The sequence below is a fragment of the Pseudorca crassidens genome, chromosome 13, assembly GCF_039906515.1.
Source record: "Pseudorca crassidens isolate mPseCra1 chromosome 13, mPseCra1.hap1, whole genome shotgun sequence".
NCBI classification, from domain to species: domain Eukaryota; kingdom Metazoa; phylum Chordata; class Mammalia; order Artiodactyla; family Delphinidae; genus Pseudorca; species Pseudorca crassidens.
Genome location: NC_090308.1, coordinates 75,688,384 through 75,696,435, shown reverse-complemented (window position 1 = coordinate 75,696,435; position 8,052 = coordinate 75,688,384). Strand labels below are relative to the sequence as shown.

The following is an 8,052-nucleotide window of genomic DNA, read 5'->3' as shown; positions in this document are numbered from 1 at the left end:
TTATTGAAAGAGAAAATGGATTTTTAAAGGGAACTTATGAGCTAATGTAAATTAGGGAAGAGTCAGAGGATCAGATTCTGAAGCTACCCATCCAGGAGCAATGACACTGCACCAAAGGGGTGCCTCTGGAAAAGATACCATGGCCATGCCACTTGGGGCTGATTGCCCTGAGGATTGGATGCCTGATGCTGCACTCCCTTCCTTTCCTCCACACCCAGAAAGAACCAAAGTCTCTGTCATCACATGTGCTACAGTGTGTATTCTTCCTTTCATAGTCACCTCTTCACAATTCTAATTTTCTAATGTAAATCTCAAGTGGGTTCAAATGACTGGAAAAATCTAAGTCGCATGCCTGCATCTAAAACTGCAAGTGGGTCTGGAATATAAATATTCTGTCCTCTGTCTTGTGAAGATAGATTAATAATACGAGGAGTTACCAAAATTTAGGGAAAATATTGGGGCATCACACATGATAAGTATTCACTACATGGGCCATATGTTAGGATCACCTAAAATGACATCATCAATTCTGTGGTAGCCATTACTAGCACTCACAAAAACCTTTATGGATCTTTTCCTCTTCCTAGAAAACAAATGGAAACTGCAGCAGAGGTCATATAACTTGCCTTGGCTGATGTGACGTAAATGGAAGTGACAAGTGTCATGTCACTTGTCACCAGGACAGGATATATTTGAGCTGATATGCCTTCTATGTGCTCTCTTGCCTTGCCACGGTCAACGCTGAAGCCCTCAATAGAGGTGGCAGCATCATAACAAAGTAAGGCTTCGATCAGCCTGGGTGTCTAAATGATCTGAAGAACCCCCTTCTTGATCTACAATGGACACGTAGCAAAAGCAAGAAATAAAACTTGTTCTGGGCTTCCCTGGTGGCGCAGTGGTTGAGAGTCCGCCTGCCGATGCAGGGGACACGGGTTCGTGCCCCGGTCCGGGAAGATCCCACATGCCGCGGAGCGGCTGGGCCCGTGAGCCATGGCCGCTGAGCCTACGCCTCCGGAGCCTGTGCTCCACAACGGGAGAGGCCACAACAGTGAGAGGCCCGCGTACCGAAAAAAAAAAAAACTTGTTCTAATTTCCTGAAATTTTGCTGTGACATAATCCAGCTCATGCTGACTGACAGAAGCCCAGACCTCTCTTTTGACTGCACCTTTTATACTATACATAGCTAACAGCTTGCAAGTCATGACACAGGGCTATTGTATAACACTTCAAGTTCAACATGCCCAAAACAGAACTCATGAACTCTTCCACAAATTATTCTTCCTCCAGTGTTTCCTACCTCAATAAATCCTCCAACAACTGTATGTTTGCTCAATTTAAAAACTTAAGAATCTTTCCTGATTCTTCCAGTTTCCTATTACTCACATGCTGCCAATGTCCAGGTGCTATGGTTTTTCACTTCCTCTACGTTTCTCTAGTCCTGGACCCTACTTCCAATAGCCTAGTCCAAAAAAAACCCCATCATCTCTTACATAATTTAATGAAATAGCCTCATACCTAGTTATCCCCCATTTATCACTGCTTTACAAGCCAGACTTCATGCTACTGCCAACATGGTTCTTTAGGTGATTTGTGTAGTTTTAAGTATAGATTTTAAACCTCTTCATTAAAACCCACCAATGGCTTCTCATTTCTCTTAGTGTAAGTTGGAATTCCTGACTGAGAGCTTTAAGGTTCTACATGGTCTAGCCTTTTGCTCATCAGATCTTCATACTGTTCTCTGGAAGTGCTGACTGGCATTCAGTTCTGAAGACTTGCTATCCTTTTCCTCACCTCAGAGCTTCTGTGCTGCTGTTGTGTCCTTTATCTGTAGTCACTTCCCCAACCAACCAATACATCCACTACTACCACCACCACCTCTATCTTATGGCATCACTCAGTCTCTAATGCCAGTGCCTCATCTACATCTCTGTTTAGTGCTACTGCCTCAGGAAACAAGTCTTCATCCTTGGTCCTCTGGACCAGTTATATGCTCCCGAAGTATTTCATACTTAATGTTCACTCATGCCGTCCTTTTGTTATATCTTATCTTTGTTTTCTCAAAATGGTCTCTACATTCCATGATGAAGAAAACATTGGCTAGATTGCCATTGTTTCTTCAATGTCTAACACGACAAAGGCCATCAATAGTATTGTTCTGAATGAGGGTTTGTCTTTGAATAAATGACTGACACTTAGAAGACGCTTTTACAGCTTTATCGTCTTCCAGTTTTTCAGTTGTTCTACCTACGTAAGTCTATGTCCAGCTATTTTTTTTTAAAAGGAAGGAAATTCTTTTTTTTTTTAATAAATGTATTTATTTATTTATTTTTGGCTGCATCGGGTCTTCATCACTGCGTGTGGTCGTTCTCTAGTTGCAGTCAGCGGGGGCTACTCTTTGTTGTGGTGCGCGGGCTTCTCTTGTTGTGGAGCACGGGCTCTAGGCATGCAGGTTTCAGTAGTTGTGGCATGCGCGCTCGGTAGTTGTGGCTCGTGGGCTCTAGAGCGCAGGCTCAGTAGTTGTACCACATGGGCGTAGTTGCTCTGCGGCATGTGGGATCTTCCCTCACCAGGGATCGAACCTGTGTTCCCTGCTTTGGCAGGCGGACTCCTAACCACTGTGCCACCAGGGAAGCCCATATCCAGCTATTTTTTAACTTCATAGTTTTAAAAATTACTGTTGTTTGTTGTTTACATGATGTTGTTTGCCCATCTGTTCTTTGTTTTAGTTTTCTACTTATGTCCAGCTTACTGCTAGCACGGAATCATTTTAGTTTCAATTTTCTAAACTGTTTGGAAACCAGAGGTTGGTTTCTTTAATTCTCATACCTCATGCACAGAATGCTGACAATTTTTTGGATTCAAGCTTTTGCAGAAACTATTACATATCCTTCATATCTGGGGAGGTAGAGAAAATTCTGATACTTTGATTTTTTTTTTCTCCTCCAAATTAAAAAAAGCCTATTTTAGAATAAAAATATCTGTAGCTTGATCCGTGCGAATGCCCTAACCCCTATATCCAGAAAGCATTTTAGCAAATCACTCAAATATTAAAACCTAGATTTGAAATAACATCTCTCTGAAAATCGTTTTTAGAATTTAATAGGACTGATAATATCTTGTTAACAAAAACTCTGTTGTTTAAATATATTCCAGCTGCATAATCTTTTTATATAACAATCTAAGTAATGAGATAGGAAGAACGGATAAATTTTCACATAGATTAAGGCAGTTGCAAACGTATCTGAAGCATAATCCATTGGTGGGATGTAGGAGGGATGTTTAAAAGCCCATTTAAAGAGTAATTTATGAGTCTTCCAGGATGTTTGGTCTCTAATCAATAAATTGTGAGCCAGTGGGGCTTCTTAATGAGCGTCGTGTCTGTGATAGCTAGCAGCAATTTGGCAGGTCCCACAGCTGATTTTTTCAAGTGAATCCAAATCCTCCACAGACCTCTCTTACTTTCCAACACAGTGTTTCTTTAGGGGTGCACGGCAGCTGTCATAATGTTTTCCTCCATACCGCGTTAAAGAATTGAGAAAACTGCTATACAAATGCAAATTTAGGGGCCTTAATGGATTTTCTCTTGAAGCTGCCTGGATATTGTTCAGAGAAATAAAGAAATAACAAGCTTGTCAGCAAACAGCAAGGGGGAGGAGTTAAAATGCAGTTGCAGTGTGGTCTTCTGCCACATTTTTACAGAACACTTTAGTGTAACTGAAGTATTATCTGCAATGATTTTTTTTCTATATGAAGAGATTTTTAGAGGACACATAACTTTTAGGTGCAAGTATGAGTTAGAAACTGCTTAGACTTCTATTGTGGACAAGACTGTTTGTCTACCATCAGGAGTAGGTCAAAGATCCTTTGAAGGATTTTATTCCAAGTAGAGAGGTTTACAGCCTGGCAGCTTCCAAAATAGTATAATGATAATCTGAAAAATCTCTCTTGTAGTGAAATTTAGAGGAAATTTAAAACCTCATCAGGGGAATTGCCTGGCGATCCAGTGGTTAGGACTCCACGCTATCACTGCAAGGGACCCGGGTTCAATCCCTGGTCGGGGAACTGAGATCCCACAAGCCGTGCGGTACAGCCAAAAATAAATACATAAAACCTCATCAGTACATCTGCCTTGCTTATCATGGTTCACACTCAGGGAAGGTCCACTTTATGTTTTCTTCTGTTGAGAGTTCTCGGATGTGTGTCATTATGCCCAGGAGACATGAAATCTTCTGAAGGCAGGACATACGCATCAATGTCTATATTTACCACGTCTCTGAATCTCCGACATCTGGGCCCTTGCTGATCCTGGAGAGACTGTCCCTGCCAGGGCTGGCCAATTCCTAAGGGTAAGGAACTACTGGGCTGAGAGCACAGCTTTCATAGGCAAACCATCCAATCCAAAATCCATACCCCAACTCTCCTGTAGGGGCTTTCACAGACCTCTTACATTCTGGGTACCCTCCACCTGCCCGAATCACTCCAGGGCCAGGTGCCAGATAACTAGGGACAGTCCCTAGACCCCAGAGCCTGCTGAAATGATCCAACTAACCAATCCTGAACATGCTTACACTGCTTGCCCACACTGTCCTATGGAAACCACAGGAAAGGCTACTGTGCTAGCCCTTGCGTTCCCTGCTCCGTCAGCCTCTTATCTAACCCCGCGGCTTCCACACGTGGCCCCTCATGGGATGGTACGCCCCCCTCTCCTCTTGGCATCTGTGACTTTAACGATCTGTCTTTTCAAGAACAATCATCCTCTGATCTGTTGGCCTCCTCATACCTGAATAATAACAAACCCTACATTTTACAATAATATCCTAGGTTGCACAGTATTCCCGGGATGCTAATGGTCATTCATTTGGTCCGAGTGGGTGTCTCCTTTCTAGGTGATTTGAAAGGTGTCAACAAGTTTTCTAAATCAAAACTACCTGCGACCAACCTGTTCAAACATATACTAGTCATTTTAACTAGATTAAGGAATGACATCGCTTGAGAGCGGTAATGTAGTCATTTTCCTTTAGCCGTATCTCATGAGAAAATGATCTTAACTCTTAGGCACCTAGCAGAGCACAAGATGTAAAGAGGGGGCTGTAACGTGTGGATTTACGTAAGAGTGAGGAAGGTGGAGATATCCAGGCGTGCGAGCCCTGAGCAGCCAGGAGACGAACTGCAGAAGGGATGAGCCAGAAAAAAGAGGGAACAGGAGCTCCAGGTAAATGTCGACAGTTTCACAACTTTAGATAAGGCCCAACCTTGGCATTAGGTTATGTTCAGACGCTTCTTCATTCACACACAAAAAAAATCGTTCTTTTTTTTTTTTTAATAACACAACCATCTGTTTTGCTTAGGAGAGATAATGTACAATTAGTACATTTTAATTTGCTAATCCAATGTGCCTTGCCCACACCCAAAGGAAACAAATGTAAAGTAAAAAATGTCTTAGATGTTTGCAGCCCATTAAGTTGACTGCGCTCTTTTCCCCGTGAGGGCCCCACGTGCAATGGCTGTAAAGAGCAGCCTCCTTGGTAGTGTACCAGCCTGTTGCCTGTATGGGTTGCCCTGAGGGACCTTGGAGACAGCCCTTTCCAGTGGACATTCAGAACTGACATACTGTCCCTAATCTAGGCTCCAGACAGGTATGCGCGGTGCCTTTGGAAAGCCCCAGGGCACAGTGGCCAGGGTCCACATTGGCCAAGTCATAATGTCCATCCGCCCCAAGCTGCAGAACAAGGAGCATGTGATTGAGGCCCTCCGCAGGGCCAAGTTCAAGTTCTCTGGCCGCCAGAAGATCCACATCTCCAAGAAGTGGGGATTTACTAAGTTTAATGCAGACGAGTTTGAAAACATGGTGGGAGAAAAGCAGTTCATCCCCGATGGCTGTGGGGTCGGATACATCCCTAATCATGACTCTCTGGACACATGGCTGGCCCTGAGCTCGTGAGAGCCTTGGCGCTGTCCCCTCCTTACTCATGCCCACCAATAAATCCTACTTTCCTGTCAAAAAAAAATAAAGATGTCTTAGACGTGTGAGGTAAAACTTTCCAGGATTCAGCTTTCAGGAGAGAAAGCTCAGGATAGGTTAGAGGTCCTGGCGATCTGAAAGGGCAGGCAGCTCAGTGTCCAGAGACTACAGTTAAGAGAGTTCTGGGGCTCCCCTGGTGGCGCAGTGGTTGAGAGTCTGCCTGCTGATGCTGGGGACACGGGTTCGTGCCCCGGTCCGGGAAGATCCCACATGCCGCGGAGCGGCTGGGCCCGTGAGCCATGGCCGCTGAGCCTGCGCGTCCGGAGCCTGTGCTCCGCAACGGGAGAGGCCACGACAGTGAGAGGTCCGAGTAACGCAAAAAAAAAAAAAAAAAAAAAAAAAAAGAGAGTTCTGGAACTCAGGAGCCCGTAACGAAGCCTGCTCACGTGCACAAGCCGTCTCCCATCTCTGGTGGAGATCTGGCTTGATCAGCACCCCATGAGCACTTACTGCTCTCAGTCCTGCCTCACCCACCTACACTTGATCCTCAACACAGAAGTCAGAGTAATCCTGTAAAGTCAAATAATGTCACTCCTCTGCTCAAAATCCTCCGGTGACCCAGACAGACTCTAATAAGAGCCAGAATCCTTGCGTCACCCACAAGATGCTCTACTTTCTGAACACCCACTGTCTCTCGGACCTATTTCCTTTCCTTCTCCTCCACACTTCTTCTGCTGCAGCCCTCCTTACTGTTCAAGAACATTCCAGGCACACCCTCACCTCGAGTCTTCTCTACTTGTGGCTTTCCATATCTGGAGATTTCTCTTCCTAAATATCCATCTGTACCCAGGCAACTGAAAATGGCTAAAGGTAAACATACAACCTCACATTCTTGAGGTCTGTTCACAAATGCTGTTTTCTCTCTGAGGTCGCTCAGACCATCCTATGTTAACTTGCAAGCTTCCTCCTGACCACATCACCAACTTTCTTCCCTGCTTTCGTGTTCTTAACATTTATCGACTTCTCACACACCACATATGTTATTTATTTATGTTTTATTTCCTATCTATTCCCATTAGAATATAAGACACTGGAGGTAAGGGGTTTTGTTTTTTGGTTCATTGTCTTATGCCCCATATAAAACACAGTAAACAGTGCCTAACTTATGTGTTAATTGAATAAATGAAAGACGTTCCGTTAGATGCTTGACACAGAGTTAAGAATGAATAACTATTCCCATCCCTGGGGAACGCCATATGCAGGTGGGTGGCAGAACCAATATTTACAACACAAACTTGTAAATCTAAGTTGTTAGAAAAAGGTGGGGTGACTTGTACCAAAGTAGTGGTGCTGAGGACTCCTAAAGCTCTTGAGAACAGAATGTCCCTCTCAGAGGCGATGGCCCCTCTCCTGGGGCCAAAGCCATTGCAAACATGATGAACAGACATTCTGACCAGTCAGAAACAGCCCCGTTTTAAATACTCACGGCAATTGATAATTCAGATGGATAAATGAAGATGGCTATTCCTTTTACAAAAATGCCGTAGAGATGCTCAAAACAGTGTTCCTGATTCATTTAAAATATTTATATTTGAAATAAAAAATTTTATACTTCTGCTCTAGTCATTATCTACTGAGCTCCTAACCATGTGTCAGGTACTGTGCTTAGAGCTAGGAGGGAAGGAAAGATAAAGAGGATGTAATTTCAAGCCTGTAGGAGCAGAGAGTACACCTGTCTGCTTATAGATAATTTTAGTAATAGAATGGCAGAAGGCTTATTCCTTAAAACCACTAATTACCATAAACTTATTAGAGATGAATGCAAATTCTTCATGGAGATACTTGTCATCAATAAGAAGGTTAGGGGAAAGGACAGATTGTTTTAAAGCAAGGCATTATCCGGAGTTAGAATCTCTCTTGGTTCTCCCTGATGCTTAACCTCAAAGAAACTCCACTGTTCTAAGTCACTTCTCTAACAGTAATGAATGCCATATCTGTATCGTCTGGATACACAATTGCCCCCAAGCACACCACGCTCTGAGTTAATTTAATTCATCACATTATTGGGTACCTGCTTTGTATGCATATAT

The 8,052-nt window shown here is 43.5% G+C and overlaps 1 non-coding gene across 1 annotated transcript; it reads left to right on the top strand.

Moving 5' to 3' along the window:
- Positions 1 to 5,447: 5,447 nt before the first annotated feature.
- Positions 5,448 to 5,581, top strand: LOC137205161 (small nucleolar RNA SNORA70). Its single transcript, XR_010934025.1, has one exon. It is a non-coding gene; the product is annotated as a small nucleolar RNA SNORA70 (small nucleolar RNA).
- Positions 5,582 to 8,052: the final 2,471 nt, after the last annotated feature.